At 42.1% G+C, this 20,117-nt stretch overlaps 1 protein-coding gene across 2 annotated transcripts in view; it reads left to right on the forward strand.

The window, feature by feature from the left end:
- Positions 1–20,117, forward strand: part of sppl3 (signal peptide peptidase 3) — a 188,436-nt gene that overhangs the window by 78,030 nt on the left and 90,289 nt on the right. The gene's annotated exons all lie outside the window — the stretch shown is intronic.

The raw sequence follows: 20,117 nt of genomic DNA on the forward strand, positions 1-20,117 counted from the left end.
ATGCCACTGAAGTAGATAGAGAAGTCTTCAGCACTTTTTTATAATGTGCATAATTGGTTTCTGTCAATTTTTCTTTTGTTTCTGGCTGTTCTTGCAGTTGTGGTACCTGTTGCTTATTGTCAGTTATAACCAGATGAATGCAAATCTGTCCCTTAATGATGTTTTTTCAGAATTTTGTAACTCACTGTGAAGCTTGGCTAACCTGTTTAGGTCTCTTCTGCAAGTATTTTAAAACTCAATGCCTTTGCTCATTTAAAGGATCTTTTTCTTTAAAACCAAATCCCAGGTATTATTAAGTTATAGTCCATTGTTAACAATTTCGAGACAAGCGCATTAAAAGAAAGCTGCCATTTGTCTTTCATTTGTCTTCCAAGCCTATGTATAGGGATCCAACTTGAAATGGGTTGCCCATCCAGGAGTTTTAAAAAATGGCTTATGGAAAAGTCTGTCCTATCAAATATAATTATACTTGGGTATAAGGAACTGTCTTACATGTAGGTCTTGTAGAAGCAGTTATAGCTGCAGGCACATTGGCAGAATTCATGTTTATACTGGCCATGGCAAAGCTTGTACTGCAGTTCATGAGTTTATGGAATCTAGAAAACAGAATAAATGCACTATATTCTGCCTACTTTAAAGAAAAGGCTGCCTTGTCTCTTGCTTTCTACCATTGCCCAACCATTCCTGCCAACCTGTTTGATATTGAGAGTTTAACCTGCCTTATTGAGTACCATTTTTTAAAAAAGTAAATTTCTAGAAGGCCATACAACAAAATAGAAACTTAGAGCAAAGTTGCTAGTTGCACTTGAGTTGTATCATGCTAATGGACTGTTCGGCACAACCAGTTCGTACTGTTGTGCTCCAAGTATTTTTCCAACCCTCTTCTCTTACTTCTGTTGGTTTGTTGCTCTGTTCTTGTTTTCCTTGCACAATATCAAGTTTCCCTTTAAACATATCTGTGTTTTTTGACTCCATTCCTCCCAGTGATACTGCGTTGCACGTTCTAACCCTTCTGTGGGTCAAAATAATTCCCGATTTTATATTTCTCAAATGAGTTATGTCTAATGAGGAATAAAAACTTTGGCCAGTCAATTCCCTGCAGATGGCTGCCATCCATTCTGCTTTGAATAGTTTTTTTGCTGCTACCAATGTGAGCTGTTGACACTTGATATATTAATGACTTGTGTTGACATAAAGTTTGGAGTGCGTTATGATCTCTAGTGGTAGTACTCATCAGAATATTTTCACAACCAATTTTTGTTGTTTCACTGGAAATGTTGAGACTCTAGAAATTGTCCAGACAGCCACAAGATTAACGCCTGAGTTCATGAGAGACTCAATATACTATATTTTTTTAACATTATGTAGATTATGAAGTAATCAAATAAGATTTTGTTTATAATATTGTTGGAACTTGATTCTTTTATGTTGACTAATTATTTGCACTGAATAGGTTTGGAAAAATTAGTGATAATGTTTACAAGCTGTAAAGGACCAAACTGAGATTGAATAGTATTAAGATTAGAATCCTTACAGTGGGGAAACAGGTCCTTCGGCCCAACAAGTCCACACCGAACCTCGGAGCATCCCACCCTGACCCATCACCCTATAACCCACCTAATGTACACTCCCTGAACACTACGGGCAATTTAGCATGGCCAGTCCACCTCACCTGCACATCTTTGGACTGAGGGAGGAATCCGGAGCAGCCAGAGGAAACCCACGCAGACATGGGGAGAATGTACAAACTCCACACGGACAGTCACCTGAGGCTGGAATAGAGCCTGGGTCCCTGAAGCTGTGAGGCAGCAGTGCTAACCACTGAGCCGCCCTCTGTAGGTAATTCTTATTCATAAGAGCATGGTGGACTTATGTAACAAGTTGGTTTCTACAATGAAAATAAGTGTTGCTGTATTCTTTTCAGAGAATTGGATTTATTTCTCGTTGGGACCAGCTCTATTTGTCATGAGATAGCCCTTCATTTACATTGTGTGGTGCGAATGTAACTTCTGAACTTTTATTGGTCAAATAAAAGGATGAGATTTTTGACAGATCCATTTGCTAATTTAGCTTTGTTTTTTAAAACCAATAAAAGGTTCTGTTGAGGGAATATGAGCATCTGGGGGCGGGGTGAAATTAAAAAGCAGAGCCAAAAAGGTGGTAATCCCTGGAGCCATGGCCAAATTGAGACAAGGTAAAATACATGGCTCGGGGATGGATGTGGGAGAAAATGGGTTCAAATCCATGGGGCATTAGCACCAGTGTAGGCAAAGGAGAGAACTGTTCCAATGGGACAGGCTCCACCTGAATCGTGCTGGGACCAAAGTCCTGGTGAACTGCATAACCTGGGGCTGAGGATGGGGCTTTAAACTAAATAGCTGGGGGGGTCACTTCATGGATAATTAAGGAAAATATTAAAGTGGGGGAAGGGCTGTGCAGAGTTTATCAAAGTTTCCAGAACAAGTACTAGGACAGAGTATGGACAGAGTCAGGAATCCTAGCTTCAGGGACAGCAGACAAGGGGGCAGTTATGAAATGAAGGGGGCAGTAAATGCAGGACTGAGGATGTCTTTCTTTAAATACATGCAGTGTATAAAATAAGGCAAACGAACTGGTAACACAGATTGAAATTGGCAAGTTCGACGTTCTAGGTATCAGATGTGACTGCAAGGTGATCAGGGCTGGTGTCTGAATATCCACAGATATGTGCCCTATCTAAAGGGTGGACACGGGCAGGGTTACCTTCTTAGTAAGAAACGAAATTGAGTTGATAGCATGAAACAAGAGTCGGAAGGTGTAGAATCTGTCTGGGTAAAGTTGGGGCACTGCAGAGGAGAGAATAACCGTGATGGGAGTTGTGTTCAGGCCTCTGGCAGTGACCAGGATGTACGGAAGAAAATAAGTCGGGAGATAAAGTATGCAAGAAAGATACTATTACGGTAATCGTGGGGGACTTCAATATGTAAGTGGACTGGAGAAATCAGTTTGGTAGTGAATCTCAAGAAAAGGATTTGTGGAGTATCTGCAAGATAGTTTTCTTTTGGAGCAGCTTGTGGTTGAGCCCACCATAGAACAGGCAGTTCTGGAGTTGATGTGTAACGAGGCAGACTTGATTAGGGAGGCTACGCTGAAGGCACACCAGAAGGCAGAATCAACCCTGAAGTTTGAGAGGTAGAAGCTGGAATCAGATGTAATGGCAACTACAAAGGCATGGGAGAAGTTGGCCAGACTTGATAAGAAGGGGAGCCTGGCAGGAAACACGGAGCAGCAATGGCGTGGGCTTCTGGGGATCATTCAGGCGGCATAGCAGAAATTTATCCCGAAGGGGAGGATGAGACAACGGTGGCTGACAAGGGAACACTGGCAGCATAAAAGCAAAAGAAAAAAGTACAATGCAGTGAAGATTGTGGGAAGCCAGTGAATTGGAAGCCTTTTAAAAACCAGCAGAGAATAATTTTAAAAAGCATTAAAGTGGGGAGAGAAGATGAAATATGACAGTAAGCTAGATAGTTAAATAAAAGATGATTGTGAGACTTTAAGATTCATAAAGGGTAAGAGAGCAACATGAGTGAACATTGCACCACTAGAAAATGAAGCTGGAGAAATAGTAATGAGGACATGGAGAAATGACTGAGGAACTGAGTAGTTACTTTATATCAGTTTTCACAGTGCAAGATACCAGCCAGAAGGTGGTTAATCAGTGAAACTTATTACAGCAGAGTATTGTGGAGGCCAAGTCAGAGACAAAGATAGGTTTTTAGACAAAGATAGGTTCTTGGGTCTCAGGACCTGAAATGTTAACTCTGATTTCTCTTGACAGATGCTACCAGATCTGAGTTTTTCTAGCAATTTCTGTTTTTTGTTTCTGATTCACAGCATTCGCAGTTCTTCTGATTTTTATGTAACAAATCCACATTTGACCATATAAGACTGAGTGGCAAAGTCCAACATAGAGTCTGGAAAAGAGTTAGTTAAAGTAAGTTGACAAGATTTAGATTTAGACCTTATTGTCACGTGTACCCAAGTACAAAATTACGAGTTCAGTGAAAACTTTTTAATGTCATGCCGTATAGCACCATCTTGCGTACAAGTATCTAGGTACAAAAACTTAAGAACAAGGTAGAAAGAAATAAAGAACAAAGTTGATTGTTAATCATTGCGGTGTTTAAGTGCCTAGCCATCCTGGGACCGCAGTCACTACAAGGGCTTGATCTGGAGAATAATGTGAGATTATTTACTCTAGTTAAAAAACCAGAATAATATTTATTAGTGAGAAACAACGATGTGGAGAGAAATTTGGCATTCTTGTTCTGAAAATGTAGAAATTAATTTGCAGGTACAGCATGCAATTCAGGAATCAAATGCTATGTTGGTCTTAATTGTCTGTGACTGAACCACGAGAAGTTCTTCCTGAAATTATATCCAGATTTGGTGAAACCACATTTGTACTGCTGTTTACAGTTTCAGTCTCTGTACCTTTTGAAGGGTATAGTTGTTTTGGAGGGGGAGCAATGAAGTTTCACTAGATTGATTCCTTGAACTAAAGGACATTCTTCTGAGGAGAGACTTGAAATGGACCATTGAAATTTAGACTAATGAGATGCGAGTCCATTGAAAGATACAAGATTCTGAGGAGGTTACAGCATAGGTGCTAAGCAGTCAGGCAGAGAAACTGTGATAGGAGATTCAATTGAGGGGGACAGACAGACAAGAGATTCTGTGGCTGCAGAAGACACACCAGCATATATTATCTCTCCGGCGCTAGGGTCAAGGATGTCCGAGTGGTTGCACAACATTCTGAAAGTGGAGGGTGAACAGCCAGAGGTCATTGTGTACACCATTACAAATGACATAGATATACAAAGGGATGGGGTCTTGAGAAACAAGTATAGGGAATTCGGTAAGAAGTTAAAAAGCAGAATCTCTCAAGGTTAGTGATCTCCAGATTACTCCCAGTGCTACGTGCCAATGAGGATAAAAATAGAAAGATAGGCCCGATGAATACCTGGATGAGGAGCTGGTGTAGGGGACAGAATTTTCAGATCTTGGATCATTGGGATCTCTTTTGGGGTAGAAGTGACCTGTACAAGTTTGCACTTGAACTGGAGCAGGTCTAATATCCTCGTGGGGAGGTTTACTGCTGTTACCCAGGAGGGTTTTAACTAGTTTGGCAGAGGTGTTGGACTCGGAATAAGAGAGGGGCCATCAAGAAGTTGGGGGAAAATACATTTAGCCATTGAGAATAAGTTTACTATTCAGGAAAGCCGGGGCACAGTAAAAGGCGGGAAAAGGCTTCTGGTCTAAAGTGTATTTATTTCATTGCACAAGGCTTGACTGGTTAGGAAGATGAGCTCACAGCATGGATTGTTTCTGATATTGTAACCATAACAGAAACAGGTCTGAGAGAAGGGCAGGATTAGCAGGTCAGTGTTCTTGGATACAGAAGCTACAGGCGTGAAACAAGTACAAGTGAGTGAGGAGGGGGATTTGCCCTTTTTGATAAGGGAGCACATAGTATCAGTGCTTAAAGAGAATATTCTTGAGCGGTCATCAAATGACACCAAATGCTTAGAAACAAGAAGGGGGTTGCCACTTTGCTGGGACTATATTATAGACCCCCAAATAGCTAGCGAGTACTAGAGAAGCAGATGTGTAGAGAGGTTACAGATACCTCTAGCAATAATAGAGTAGTACTAGTTGGAGACTTTAATTTTCTCTCTACTGATTGGGCCACCCGTGTGTGAAAGGCCTGGTCAAGAGGGAATTTGTCAAAGGTGTCCAGGAAAGTTTCCTAAATTACTATGTAGCGGACACAACACAGGAGGGTGCAACACTGGACCTCCTCAGAAACAACGTTGGGCAAGTGACTAGTGTCAGTCAGTGTGCTTTGGGTCCTGTGACCATAACACACTCTGTTTTTTACATAGTCATAGAAGAAGATTACACAGGTCCACAGGTTAAGGTGCTAAACTGGAACAGGACCAGTTTTGGACCATCAGGCAGGATCTAGCAGCAATTGATTGAGTACATCTGTTTGAAGGAAAAGAAATGCCTGGCAATTGGGAGTCTTTTGAAACTGTGGTATCAAGAGCCCAGGGCCAGTATGCTGCTGTGAGGGTGAAGGGAAAAGCTGGCAGGTTTAGAGATCCCTCGCTGATGAGGGATATTGGGGTTCTAGTCAGGAAAAAGAAAGCGGCATACATTGGGTTTATGCTATCCAGTTTGGCCAGAGACCTATTGGAGATGACCACAAGACTGTTCAGACCCCGAGATATCAAGGTAGCCCACGAACCAACAACCGCCCTGCGACAGCTACTGACAAATGTAAAGTATCCCATACCCACAACCAATAAAACGAACATAATATACAAAATACCAAGCAAGGACTGTGAAAAACATTGTGGGCTAAACTGGAAGAAAACTAACAATAAGGATACACTAACACCGACTAGCCACCAAGATACATAACCAGTTCTCACCGGTCTCAATACACATGGACAAAGGAGGACACTAATTCAACTGGGACAACACATCCACAGTAGCACGAGCCAAGTAGAGACATTTCAGGGAATTTCTGGAGGCCTGGTATTCAACAAACACATTGAACTAGCTCCGATATACAAAATGCCAACCACCCTAGCAAACAAAGACGTATGACTAACAAGGAGGACAGAACACCAATGCTTCACCAGAGACGCATTGCCACTGTTACCATGCAGAGTGACGAAACGTCTGCAACCAAACACCGGCTCAATGAGCAAGTCTACAACTTCATTCTGACTTTAGTAAGGCCTTTGACGGGATCCTGCATAGCAGGCTGTTCGTGAGGGTTAGGTCTCATGGGACCCAGGGGATTCAGGGTCGACTCGGTGGTAGGAAGCAGAGGGTGCTAGTTGAACGTTGTTTCTTGGACAAGGGGCCTGTGATGATTGGTGTGCCATGGAAGTTGGTGTTGATGCCTTTGTTATTTGTTATTTACATAAATGATCTGGATGTGAATTTACAAGGCATGATTACTAAGTTTGTGGATGATACAAAATTAGGAAGTATTGTTGATAGTGAGGAACCTTATCAAGAATTAGAGAGGGATCTTGATTAGATGGGGCAGTGGGCTGAGGATTGGCAAATGCAATTCAATGCAAATAAGTTGAGGTGTTACAGTTTGGAAAGCCAAACCATGGTACAACTTAAGACCTTTAACGTTTGTGGTATAAGGAGTGTTGTGGAACAGAGGGACCTGGCAGTACAGGTTCATAGTTCGTTGAAGGCAGCATCACAGGTAGACAGGTTATGGAACAGGCATGTAGCATGCTGCCCTTCAGCAGTCTTGGCATCAAGTGTAGGAGTTGAGACAGTATGCTACAATTGAATAAGTCAGGGTGGCAAATGTTATTCCCTTGTCCGTGAACGGAAATAGGGATAATCCTGGGAATTACAGACCAGCCAGTCTCTCTTCTGTAGTGAGCAAATTATTGGAGAGAATTCTGAGAGTATTTATGATTATTTGGAAAAGCACAGTTTGATTAGAAATAGTCAACATGGCTTTGTGAGGGGCAGGTCATGCCTCACAAGCCTTATTGATTTCTATGAGAATGTGACAAAACACATTGAAGGTAGAGCAGTGGATGTGGTGCATATGGATTTTAGCAAGGCGTTTGATAAGGTTCCCCATAGTAGGCTCTTGCAGAAAGTAAGGAGGCATGGGATTCAGGGAAATTTGGCTGTCTGAATACAGAATTGGCTGTCCAAAAGGAAGACAGGGTGGTAGTAAATGGAAAGTATTCAGCGTGGAGCTCGGTGACCAGTGGTGTTCTGCAGGGATCTGTTTTGGGACCTCTACTGTTTGTGATCTTTATAAATGACTTAGATGAGGAGGTGGAGGAGTGGGTTAGTAAGTTTGCCAATAACACGAAAGTTGGTGGAGTTGTGGATAGTGTGGAGGGCTCGTGTAGGTTGCAGTGGGACATTGACAGGATGTAGAGCTGGGCAAAGAAGTGGCAGATGGAATTCAACCTGGAGAAGTGTAAAGTGATTCATTTTGGAAGGTGGAATTTGAATGCAGAATACAGGGTTAATGGCAGAATTCTTGGCAGTGTGGAGGAACAGCAGGATGTTGGGGTCCATGTCCATAGTTGCCACCCAAGTTGATAGGGCTGTTAAGCAGGTGTATGGTGTGTTGGCCTTTATTGGCAGGGGAATTGAGTTTTTAAGAGCCACGAGGTTATGCTGCAGCTCAGTAAAACCCTGGCAGTACCACACTTGGAGTGTTGTGTTCTGCTCTGGTCACCTCATTATTAGAAGGATGTGGAAGCTTTAGAAGGGGTGCATGGGAGATTTGCCAGGATGCTGCCTGGACTGGAGAGCAGGTCTTAGGAGGAAAGGTTGAGGGAGCTAGGGCTTTTCTCATTAGGGCGAAGAAGAATGAGAGCTGACTTGATGGGGGTGTAAGGGATGATGAGAGGCATAGATGGAGTGGATAGCCAGAGACTTCCACAGGGTGGAAATGGCTATCACAAGGGGGCATAATTTTATGATTGGAGGAAGGTACAGGGGAGATGTCAGAGGTAGGTTCTTTACACAGAGCAGTGGGTGCTTGGAATGCAGTGCCAGCAGTGAGAGTAGAGTCAGATACATTATGGACATTTAAGTGACTCATGAATGATAGTAAAAAGAAGTGTATGCAGGTTGGTTTGATCTTAGAGTAGGATAATAAGTTGGTACAGCATTGTGGGCCAGTACGGTACTGGCCCCTATGTTCTAATTGGAGTCAGTGGCAATGAAGCATAAAGACAAGGGTTGAACACTTGGAAGTAGGATGAGGAAACATTTCTTTCAGTTAAAAGGTTGTCATTGTTGGAATTCTATATCCTAGACGTCTCTGATTAATCAATCACTGAGTAGATCCAAGACACATACCAGTAGATCTTTGGGCTCTTTAGAGATTTGAAGGATATGGAGATTGCCCAGAAAGTGGAGGCGAGGTCAAAGATCAACCATGATTTTAAAATAAGCATAAGTAATCCTTGAACACTGATTCATCCATTCTTCAATTTCACTTTATTCTTCATTTAGAATTCATTGTGCATGTATTGCTTGCTCATTTTAGAAAAAAAGTTATGTATCAATCTTTAATAAAAGGAAAAATTAAATTAACCTATTAGAGAGATGCACTTTAATTAAAATGCATTGAAAGCTTTTGTTAAGGGCATTAGCAGGTTCAAGAACCAATTTGTCCTGCAGCTAAAGAATTGCAGTCTATCCCTGAACAAATCCAACAGTAACGTTGAGACAAAGGCGATGCTCATTGTTTGTGACACTGTCTACTGTAATTGAACTTCTTTTGAGAGTAGATTTCATCAAGGAACACTTATCAAATGAAATCCTTCCTGTCTAGTTCACTCATCTCTGACCCCTCTGTTTCCTAAGAGTGCCAAAATGAATTATACTGTCACCTATAACTGTGTAGAAGATTTTCATAATATTGAAATTTATTCTAAAGGATTTAATATATGAAGTAGCATGATTATAAATCTCCTTTGGAAACATGTGTACCTTGTTCCCTCCAATTCAACTTGTCGACACAAAGTTGATATCATGTACCTTTGTGGGAGTAATATCGTTAATTGGCTTTTATCCTGAAGTCTGTAACTAGTTATTCAGTCTTTTGTTTTTGTTCAGTTTAAAGGAATTGTTGTTGTACCATGTTACAATCTTCACATTCCTGTAGTTTACTTTGTGATGTGACCCACAAGAACTGTACCATCAGCAAATTTCAGAACTATATTAGAGCTGATACGGTGTAGAGCTGGAAAGACACAGCAAGCTAAGCAGCATCAGTGCAGCAGGAAAGCTGATGTTTTGGGTCCGAACCTTTCTTCAGAAATCATTTCTTGTTACCTCAGATTCTCCAGCATCTGCAGTTTCAACTGTCTCTTCAGAGCTACGAGATAACACTGTGTAGGCTGGAGGAACACAGTAGGTCAAGCAGCATCAGAAGAGCAGGAAAGCTGACGTTTTGGGTCTGGACCCTTCATCAGAAAAGCGGGAGGGGAAGGGGATTCTGAAATAAATAGGGAGACAGGGAGAGGTGGATAGAAGATGGATAAAGGAGAAGGTAGGTGGAGAGGAGACAGACAGGTCAAAGAGGTGAGGATGAAGCCAGTAAAGGTGAATGTAGGTGGGGAGTTAGGGAGGGGATAGGTCGGTCCAGGGAGGACGGACAATTGGGGAGGTGGGATGAGGTTAGTGAGTAGGAGATAAGGGTGGGGATTGAGGTGGGCGGAATGGTTAAGGAGACAGGGACAAGCTGGGGTGGTTTTGGGATGCAGTCGAGGGATTTTGAAGCTTAAGTCCAGAGGAGACTATAGCACCCAACCCTGTCGGGTCTTCACCACCGCCACCACCACCAACCCCCCACCCCCCCGCCCCGATCTCCCCCTTACTGACAACGAACGGTCAGTCCTCAGTAAAGGACTCACCTTTGTCCCCCTTCACCCAAACGTTGATAAATACAATTCATGTTTGGACGTTGAGCAGTTTTTCCACCTCCGCGCATAATTCTTGAACAGTGAGCCTGACCCTCCCTCTACTGCCCCCTTCTCCTGCCTCCAACACCTCCTCCTGGACACCACCCCAAGGCCTCCTACCCTCCCTTGACCTCTTCGTCTCTAACCACTGTCGAGACATCGATTGCCCCAACCTCTTGCCCCACAGAACGTGCAGCCCTCCGCTCCCTCTGCTCCAATCCCAACCTCACCATAAAAGCCACGGACAAGGAAGGCACAGTTGTAGTATGGCGCACTGACCTCTACATCGCTGAGGCCAGACACCAGCTCTCTGACACCACCTCCTACTGCTCCCTTGATCATGATCCCATGCCCGACCACCCAATCATCATCTCCCAAACCACCCACAACCTCTTCCCTCTAGGTTACCTCCCACCCACAGCCTACAACCTCATTATTCCGCAACCCCACACTGCCCGTTTCTATCTCCTTCCCAAAATCCACAAACCTGATTGGCCTGGTTGACCAATTGTCTCCGCCTGCTCCTGCCCCACTGAACTTATGTCCACCTATCTCGACTCCATTTTCTCCCCCTTGGTCCAGGAACTCCCTGCCTATGTCCGTGGCACCATCCACTCCCTCCACCTCCTTCAAAACTACCAATTCCCTGGTCCCCAACACCTCATCTTTACCGTGGACGTTCACTCCCTATATACCTGCATTCCCCATGCAGATGACCTAAAGGCCCCCCTCTTCTTCCTGTCCTGCAGGCCCGACCAGTCTCCCTCCACTGACCCCCTCATCAACTTAGCCGGTCTTGTCCTCACTCAACAACTTCTCTTTTTCAATTCCTCCCACTTCCTACAGACAAAGGGTGTGGCCATGGGTAACTGCACGGGCCAGAGTTATAACTGTATCGGCGCCACCTCATGCTCCCACGAGGAGCTTGAACAGTTCACCCACTTCACTAACACCTTCCACCCCAACTTTAAGTTCACGTGGACCATCTCTGATACCTCTCTCCTTCCTGGACCCCTCTGTCAACCTCTGGCATCCACCTGGAAACCGATATCCATTTCAAGCCTACTGACTCCCACGGCTAACTAGAATACACCTCCTGTCACCCACCTTCCTGCAAAAGGGCCATCGCCTATTCTCAACTCCTTTGCCTCTGCCGCAAATGCCCCCAAGATGAAGCATTCCACTCCCGGACATGCCAGATGTCCTTGTTTTTCAAGGACCACAACTTACCTTCCATGGCGGTCGAAAATGTCCTCCATCATGTTTCTCCCATTTCTTGCAACTCAGCCCTCACCCCCTACCGGCAATAACAACCAAAACAGAATCCCCCTCGTCCCCACATATCACCCCACCAACCTCCAAATGCAACACATCATCATCCTCGGACACTTCCACCATCTGCAATCTGACCCCACTACCAAAGACGTTTTCCCTCCCCACCCTTTATCTGCTTGCTGGAGGGACCACACTCTCCGTGACTCCCTTGTCCACTCCACACTCCCCTCCAGCCTGACCACCCCTGGCACTTTTCCCTGCAACCGCAGGAAGTGCTACACCTGCCCCTACACCTCCCCCCTCACCCCCATTCCAGGCCCGAAGAAGACCTTCCACGTCAAGCAGGTATTCACCTGCACGTCTGCTAATCTGGTATACTGTATCCACTGTTCCCATTGTGGCCTCCTCTACATCAGGAAACCCAAGCGGAGGCTTGGGGACTACTTTGCAGAACACCTACACCCCGTTCACAATGAACAACTGCACCTTCCATTCATGAACCACTTCAGCTCCCCTTCCACTCCTTGGACAACATGCAGTGCCACGCCGATGTTACCCGAAAGCTGCAGGAACGGCATATCCCATTTTGCTTGGGAACCCTGCACCCCAAAGGTATCAATGTGGACTTAACAAGCTTCAAAATCTCCCCTCCCCTGACCGCATCCCAAAACTACCCCAGCTCGTCACTGACTCTCTAACCATTCCTCCCGCCTCAATCCCCACCCTCATCTCCTACTCACTAACCTCATCCCGCCCCCTTGACCTGTCCGTCCTCCCAGGACTGACCTATCATCTCCCTAACTCTCCAGCTACATTCACCTTTACTGGCTCCAGCCCCGCCTCTTTGACTTGTCTGTTTCCTCTCCACCTATCTTCTCCTTTATCCATCTTCTATCCCTGTCTCCCTATTTATTTCAGAGTCTCCTTTCCCTCCCCCATTTCTGAAGAAGGGTCCAGACCCGAAACATCAGCTTTCCTGCTCCTCTGCTGCTTGGCCTGCTGTGTTCATCCAGCTCTCTACACCATGTTATCTCAGATTCTCCAGCATCTGCAGTTCCTACTATCTCTTCAGAACTATGTTCATCAGAGCACAAAAATAATCATTTGTATAGAGGATGAAAAGCAAAGGTCAAATGATACAGCCTTGAGGCGATCCAATGTTTGATAACATGGGCTCCTTGTGAATCGTGGAGATTAACACTGGTGTTCTGTTGTGAAGAAAGTTATTGAAAATAAGATTGGCATCAAGGTTTTTCAGTTTGTAATCAGCTTGAGTGGTTGCATGGTGTAAAATGTTTGGGGAAATTGGCGAAGATTGTACAAACATTGTTGCCTAATTGTCCAGCATCTCTCTGTCTTTTAGCTAATACTTTGAAAGAATATTGCATCATTACCCTTCATATTATCCTCCTGCATTTTTCTCTCCTGCCCTCTCTTAGCATCTCATCTGTATTTTGTCATCACACTTGATAACTTTCTAATCCTGCTGTTCATGATTACCTTTATTTGCTTTTTTGCTGTCATTAAGTATTTTCTATCTCTTCCTTTTTAGCCTTTCATTTTCATGTTTTGTTCTCCAACCCTACAACCTTCTGTTTCCACATTCTCTTAATTCTTTTGACTCCAGTCTCTTGTGCTGCAATTTCCTTCTCTGCACATCATTTGTGGCTGCACCTTCAGTTCAGCCACTCCTTATGGAAATGTATTCCCTAAACCCCTCTTGTCTCTCCACCTCTTAAAACCTTCTTAAACCTATCCTCTTTACTTCATTTAATGGCTTCTTTATTTCTATTTCCCTTTTGCTCTGAATTTGGGAGAATTTTCTATGCTAAAGTTAACTTGGGAGTTGTTCTGTTTATTTTTGAGATAAACAATCTTCCTGTTCTTCAAGCAGTTCTATCCTTTAATTCCTTCGCACAGCAGTTAATTCCTTCTGTGCGTCCTTCCTGACATCCAGCTTTTTAATACATACTTTTGTTCTGTGATTGTCTCACCTTTAAATTGAACAGCTTTAAACATAAGGCAGCAGAGCTTTCATAGTTGAATATTCTGTCATGATTAGCTCAGAGCCAGTTCAGTATTTTCTTTCCCCTGCAGGTTTCCTCTGTTTATAAATGATTGTAACACTTCGCTGAATTTATTTGAACGTGCATGTGTCAGGATCATTTGGGGAGAAGTAAAACCCACAGTTGCCGTGTGGTTGTGACACTTAAGTTTCCTTTGTGGAAATTTTTCAGTTTTATTTAAGGTGAAGTCCTGCATGAAAATCAAGCAGAAAGTGGTAAAGTCACTTGCAGATCAGATTGCTAATTGGAAAATCGCAGGTGCACTGAGGCTTATTGGCTTAAGGTATTTCTGATACCCAATCAACTGGCACGCTTGACTTGATAAGTCCTTCGAGTTTTTAAAAAGCCTCAACAGGGGGTCCCCCAACGTTCAAAAGTCTGACTTACGAACGTTCACACTTATGAATGTGATCCCATACAGAGTTGTAAGTTTAAAGGTCCAACTTAGACATCTTCTGCACTTGACATGGGTGTTTTATGTTGTCCTGCACTGTGTTTCAACTTGTGAACAAAATTGAGAATGAAACCCAGGTCTACCTGCATATCAGTAAGTGATGTGGATTTCTGCAGCAAAAAGCACCCAAGCAGAGCATGTCTTTCTGTACCAGCAGATTTGAAATGATCACAATGCTGGCTAGCTATTGGTTGTCAGAAATAGTAAAAATCAGAGTGCCATCTTTTCTACCGGTATAAATCAAATTTGACGAATTAAAATAAAATATTTAAATGCTGGAAAGCTGAAAGCAAAGAAGTAGAGGATGGTAGTATATTTTGGGCCTGTATTCGTCATTTCATGTCAGATTTGAATTTGTGTACAGTTTCTTGTTTAAATTCAATGATCAGTCTTTGGAAGAGCATTTTCCCTCCTAGCAGTTAGTGGCCTTGAACCATCTTGTATGCAAACATTGAATTTGGTCTTCTAGTGCTGCAGGCTGTCTGGCTACTATAGGAATAAAATGCAGCTGAGAGATTTTGTCATTGAAAAGTTATTTTAAAGATTCCAGTGGAAAGGTTGATACCTGAGCAGCAACAATTCAGAGACTGCAGAAAAAGTGGAATAAAATTAGTATATATTTGCTGCGTCTTCACATTGAGAGAAAATGTGCTACCTGCGTATGGTACAGAGACATTCAAAATAAAACCTTTTTGGATCTGGCAGAGACTCCAAACGTTTGCAGCCCAATTGCTATCTTTATTACAACATTACTTCCATAATCCCCCACCATGCAATTCCAACCATTCTGTTATCTGTTCCATTCTGTACTCATTCTTTTCATCCCTTTTCTGTTGTCGCATCCCAACCCTTCTATACCATCCTCATTCTTACTACCCGTTTCTTCGTTCCATACTTATTACACTCTATTTGTCTCCCTGTCTTCAAAATATTGGCTCCACCATACCCAATCCTCCTCCCAGAATTATGTCATTGGGTTGTCTTTCCTTTCTGGTATAATTTAAGTCCTCCAACTCCCCTGTCCCTTTCACTTTCCAATCTCTTAACCTACATTCATCAGAAGAAATTACTAAGTCTCCCAATTGCAGTTCCAATTGGTATGCACAGCACCTTAAGTGTTGCAGTAAGATGTTAGAATACCTGTTTAGGTAACTGTCATTCCACAGGTGGACTGGTTCAAACTTGACCTAGTTTTATGGATTTACTGAAGTTGAGATTTTTGGAAAACAGCTTTGCTTGCTTTGCTTGATAAGTCTATTTTTGACTAAAATTGCTGAGGAATGAGTTGAGATTCAAATAAGTTAAGTGCTAAAAACTTGGTTATATATTAAGATTAGGAATAGCTTAAACTGCTCTAACTTTAAGAATCTGAAGGCAAAGAGACCTCAAGGGGAAGATGTCGTACTGTATTGAAGTTGAAGTGCAGCAGTTGCCACAGATGACGAGAGAGTAACTGCAATCAAAATGTTTTTTGACTTGAAATCAATTTAGAACATCTGCTTGGATTCAAAAATGAATAGATCTTACAATTGGATTTTGATATTGGTGTATCTCCTTCACTGGAGTTCGTGCTAAACTCATAAGTGCAAACGTTTTACGCAAACCTGTTAACACTTAAAACAGCTTCTGATGCCAGGTGATTCCATGAACCCTGAATTTTTTCATCTTACATGCTCAAATTTTACCTATCGTGAGATAAAGCTGTACCTTTCACCACAGCAAACACTGTCACAGAAATTAGCAGCCTTGAGTTTATGAAAAGCAAAATTTTGTGATATGATCGCATTCCAAGAATTTATTCTTTATATCACATACTTTAAATATGTTTAACTACTTGTAGGAAGACAGCCTGATGTGTTCATAAGGATGCAATCAAACTGAAAAAATAAACTTGCAAATGAAATTGTACTTTTTCAGGTTGAGAAAACCATTTTGAAAATAAATCTTCCTGCTCAGCCACTAAGTTCGTTTGGCCATTTCTTGAATTCTTGCGCTGCTGATAAGATTACATCTTAACAGCCCCTTCTGTCGTCGATGCATAAAATTTCTCTTGAAATTAGCTCAATTATATGATCTCAAATTTTGATTCAATTAAATAAATGTCCCATCGTGCCCTGAAGATGAAATACGCTGAGGAATGATACCTTGAAGGCTCACAGCCTTCCAATTCCAATGTTTGACAATTATTCCTTCAGTCCCTTTTTAGTGTAAAACCATTGCAGACTTTACCTAACCTACTGGGCTCCCTGTTCTAAGAACATGTGGTTCCTCCAGATCTAATTAAAATACCTAGGTTATAAGAAACTTTCAAAATATATTTTGTACTATAATTTCAGAAATTCATAAGCTTATGTTTTACCCATAAATTGTACGTTAATACTTATTTGTTCAAAGGTTATGGATGTATTAGTGTGTGAATGCACTGTTAGTGTATTATGAACTAAAAGTAATATAAAGGTATGTTTAGTCCTGCTTGATAATAGTGTTAGGATTACCTTAACAGAGACCTTTTTTAAAACTAAGGTACAAAAGATGCTTTATTCCCTGAAACAGTACTTACACATGTCAAAATGTAATGTTTCTTCTAAGTTTTTTTTTAATTTTTGTGAATGTGGATTTTGTGAATTGTTGTAAAAGGACAATGAAACTGTTTATTGCTATGCCCAGCATTGAAGGATATAGGAATTAAGGGAGGATTAAGCTATTTGGCCTTTCAGTCCTGCTTTGCCGTTCATTAAGATTGTGACTGATGTGGTTCTGGCTTTCTGCTCCCTACATTCCTTTTGTCTATCAAAAATCTCACTCTGCCTTAAATAAATTCGATAACATTACTTCAACTGCTGTTGAAGGAAGATAATTCCATAGATTAACTTCCTTTCAAGAGAATAAAAATCTCCTTTCATAATTGTCTCAAAAGGGAGACATCTTACTCTTAAACTTGTCCCTTTATACTAGTCTCAACCACAGTATCCATTCTTGATCTGGCTCGAGATCTTAATTTTAAATAAGATTGCCCCTCGTTATAGCGTCAGAGGCCCACAGCCAGTGAAATGTACTGTGTCCGTATGAGTTTGTGCTAGTCAAAAACAGCTACCTAACTACTCTATTCCCATTTTCACGCACTTAGCTTGTTTGTCTTGGATGCATCCGTATCACAAATGTACATTTAAGTACTACTAAAATGTTAGAAGGGTTTATGTCTGTACCACCCTATACAGGCAATGAATTCAAGATTCCCATTGCCCTCTGAGTGAAAAAATGTTTTTCTCACATTCCCATTAAACTTCTGCTTTTAAATGTTTGCCCTCCACCAAGAGGGAAAGTCTGTCCTATCTATGGCCCTCATAATTTTATCCAAGGACAATAAACCCAGTCTTTCAAATGTCTCTTTATAACTAGAACTCTTCAGCCCAGGCAATGTCCTAGTAAATCTCCTGTGCACCCTCTTCAGTGCAGTCACCACTCTTTTATGATGTGGATTCCAGAACTGCATGTAGTATTTTAGTTGTGGTCTAATCTTTTTACACAGTTCTAGCATAAACTCCCTGCTCTCTAAGCTCCCTGCCTCAGTGTATGAAGGCAAGTATCCCATACGCCTTCTCAACCACTTTATTTAACACCCTTCAAAATTTCAGTGGACACTCACCTCTCTGGTCTAACCTTTTTCCTTGTGATAACCCACTCATCAGAGGGGTAAGTTGAGCGATGGTGGCTCAGTGGTTAGCACTGCCGCCTCATAGCATCAGGGACCCAGTTTCACTTCCAGCCTCTGGTAACTCTGTATGGAGTTTGCACATTCTCCCCGCGTCTGTGTGAGTTTCCTCTAGGTGCTCTGGCTTCCTCCCACAGCCCAGAGATGTGCGGAACAGGTGGATTGGCCATGGGATGCCCGTAGTGTCCAGGGATGTTTAGATTAGGTGGGTTCAGCATTGGAAATGGAGGGGTAGGGGAATAGGTCTGGGTGGGATGCTCTTCAGAGGGGCGGTGTGGACTTGTTGGGCTGAATAGCCTGTTTCCACATTGAAGGGATTCTGTGTTTCTGAGTTTTGTGAACTGTCCTAATCTCCTTATTTAAATGAGAATATTATTGTGGACAGACATGCAATACCTATTCAGCACTTCGTTATTACATAATTCTTATTTAACAGATTCCCACTCGCTAACTTGGTGACCAGGACTAGTTTTAGTTCTTTTCATATTTACAAAATTCAGCTAGCCCTTTTGTAGCCATTGCTTTCTCCAGCTTTACTTTCTTTTATAAACTGACTAATCTTTGCAGATTTGTGCAGTGTTCTTTCAATGTACTCCAATCCTTAGCTTCCTTACTTAGGTATGGATGATGTCTTTTTCTCAAGTGATCTTTTTTCTCAATAGAATTTTTTTTGTTATTTAAATATCTCCTTTAAAAGTCTGCCACTGTATTGTAACGATTCTATCTTTGAACCTAGTTTGAGTTTACTAGCTAGCTATGCCTTATACACTTATAATTAATTATTATTCTAGTTTAAGGCATTAGTGTGAGACCACTCTTCTACTCTTCAAACAGAATGTAGAATTGTATCCTGTTTTAGTGCTGCTGAGAGATTTCTTTACAATGAGATTAATCCCATCTGCCAAGACTATCAGGTCTAGAATCTTGGATATTGTGTATGAACTCACTTTCTAGTTACTTTTGCCAATCAAATTAATGTCACTGATAATTATTGAGGTAACTTTCTTGTATCCTCCATCTGTTGCTTCCTGTATACTCTATCCTACCGTGCAGCTATGTCAGGGAGCCCAAAACATATTCCCCCAAGTGACCCCTGTACTCAAACTCCTTTTATATCTTGTCCTTTCAAGCTAAGGTTGCTACCATACCAACGCCATCCATAATTATCACTGCTACCCCACTGCCTTTTTTCTAGCTTCCCATTTTTTTTCCAAAGTGTCAAAAAGTTCAATATTTGGATTATAACCTTGGTCACCCTGCAGGCATATCCCTGTGTTGGCTATCAGGCCATATATACTTTGTTAACAAGTCATCCTTTTTTAATGAAATACTGTGAACATTTAGGTGCAGAATCTTATTGCCATCTCTGACCTTATCTGCTGATGTACTGTTAAGTTTTCACACACTATTCCTTACTGCCACACTCTGGTTAAGGTGAGTGAAATTGCTACATTGTTATTCCCCTCCCCACAGCATTTTATTTACCGCAGCCTCTATCACGTATCTCTACAGCCTTTTGCTGTACAACTTAAAACACTGGTATACCATGGTTCAGGTGAAAACTTTTTAGATAGGACAGCTCCTACTTAACTAGCACTACTGCCAGTGCCTCATGAATCAAAACTCACTTGTCCAACTCTAATCTTGCAGCCACACAGATGTTTGTCTAATCTTATTTATTCTATGCCATTTTTTTTGTGGTTCAGGTAATCCAGAGATCTCCCTTGTGAGATTAAACCTTTTAATTTAGCCCCAGCTGTTCATAATCCCTAAACATAATCTCTTTTCTAGACATGCCTGTGTCATTTGTATCCAGGTGTACCGCAAAACCTGTACTCTAGCTCCTCCTCCGGCAAGCTTCTCTCCCAGAGCAAAGTGGATGTCCTGAACCGGTACCTGGCAGACAATTTTGATACTCCACACTTCTCTATAAAATGAAACAGTAAAATAATTTTCTTCGAAAAGCTATGAAGAGATGGCCTGAGCTTTAGATGCATGTGCTAGAACACATTTAAATATTGACCTTGTACTCATGAGCCACATGAATGTGGTCTAATTTGTCAAAGTAAGTTTGTTGCAAACTC

This window comes from Stegostoma tigrinum, chromosome 26, assembly GCF_030684315.1.
Source record: "Stegostoma tigrinum isolate sSteTig4 chromosome 26, sSteTig4.hap1, whole genome shotgun sequence".
Taxonomy (NCBI): domain Eukaryota; kingdom Metazoa; phylum Chordata; class Chondrichthyes; order Orectolobiformes; family Stegostomatidae; genus Stegostoma; species Stegostoma tigrinum.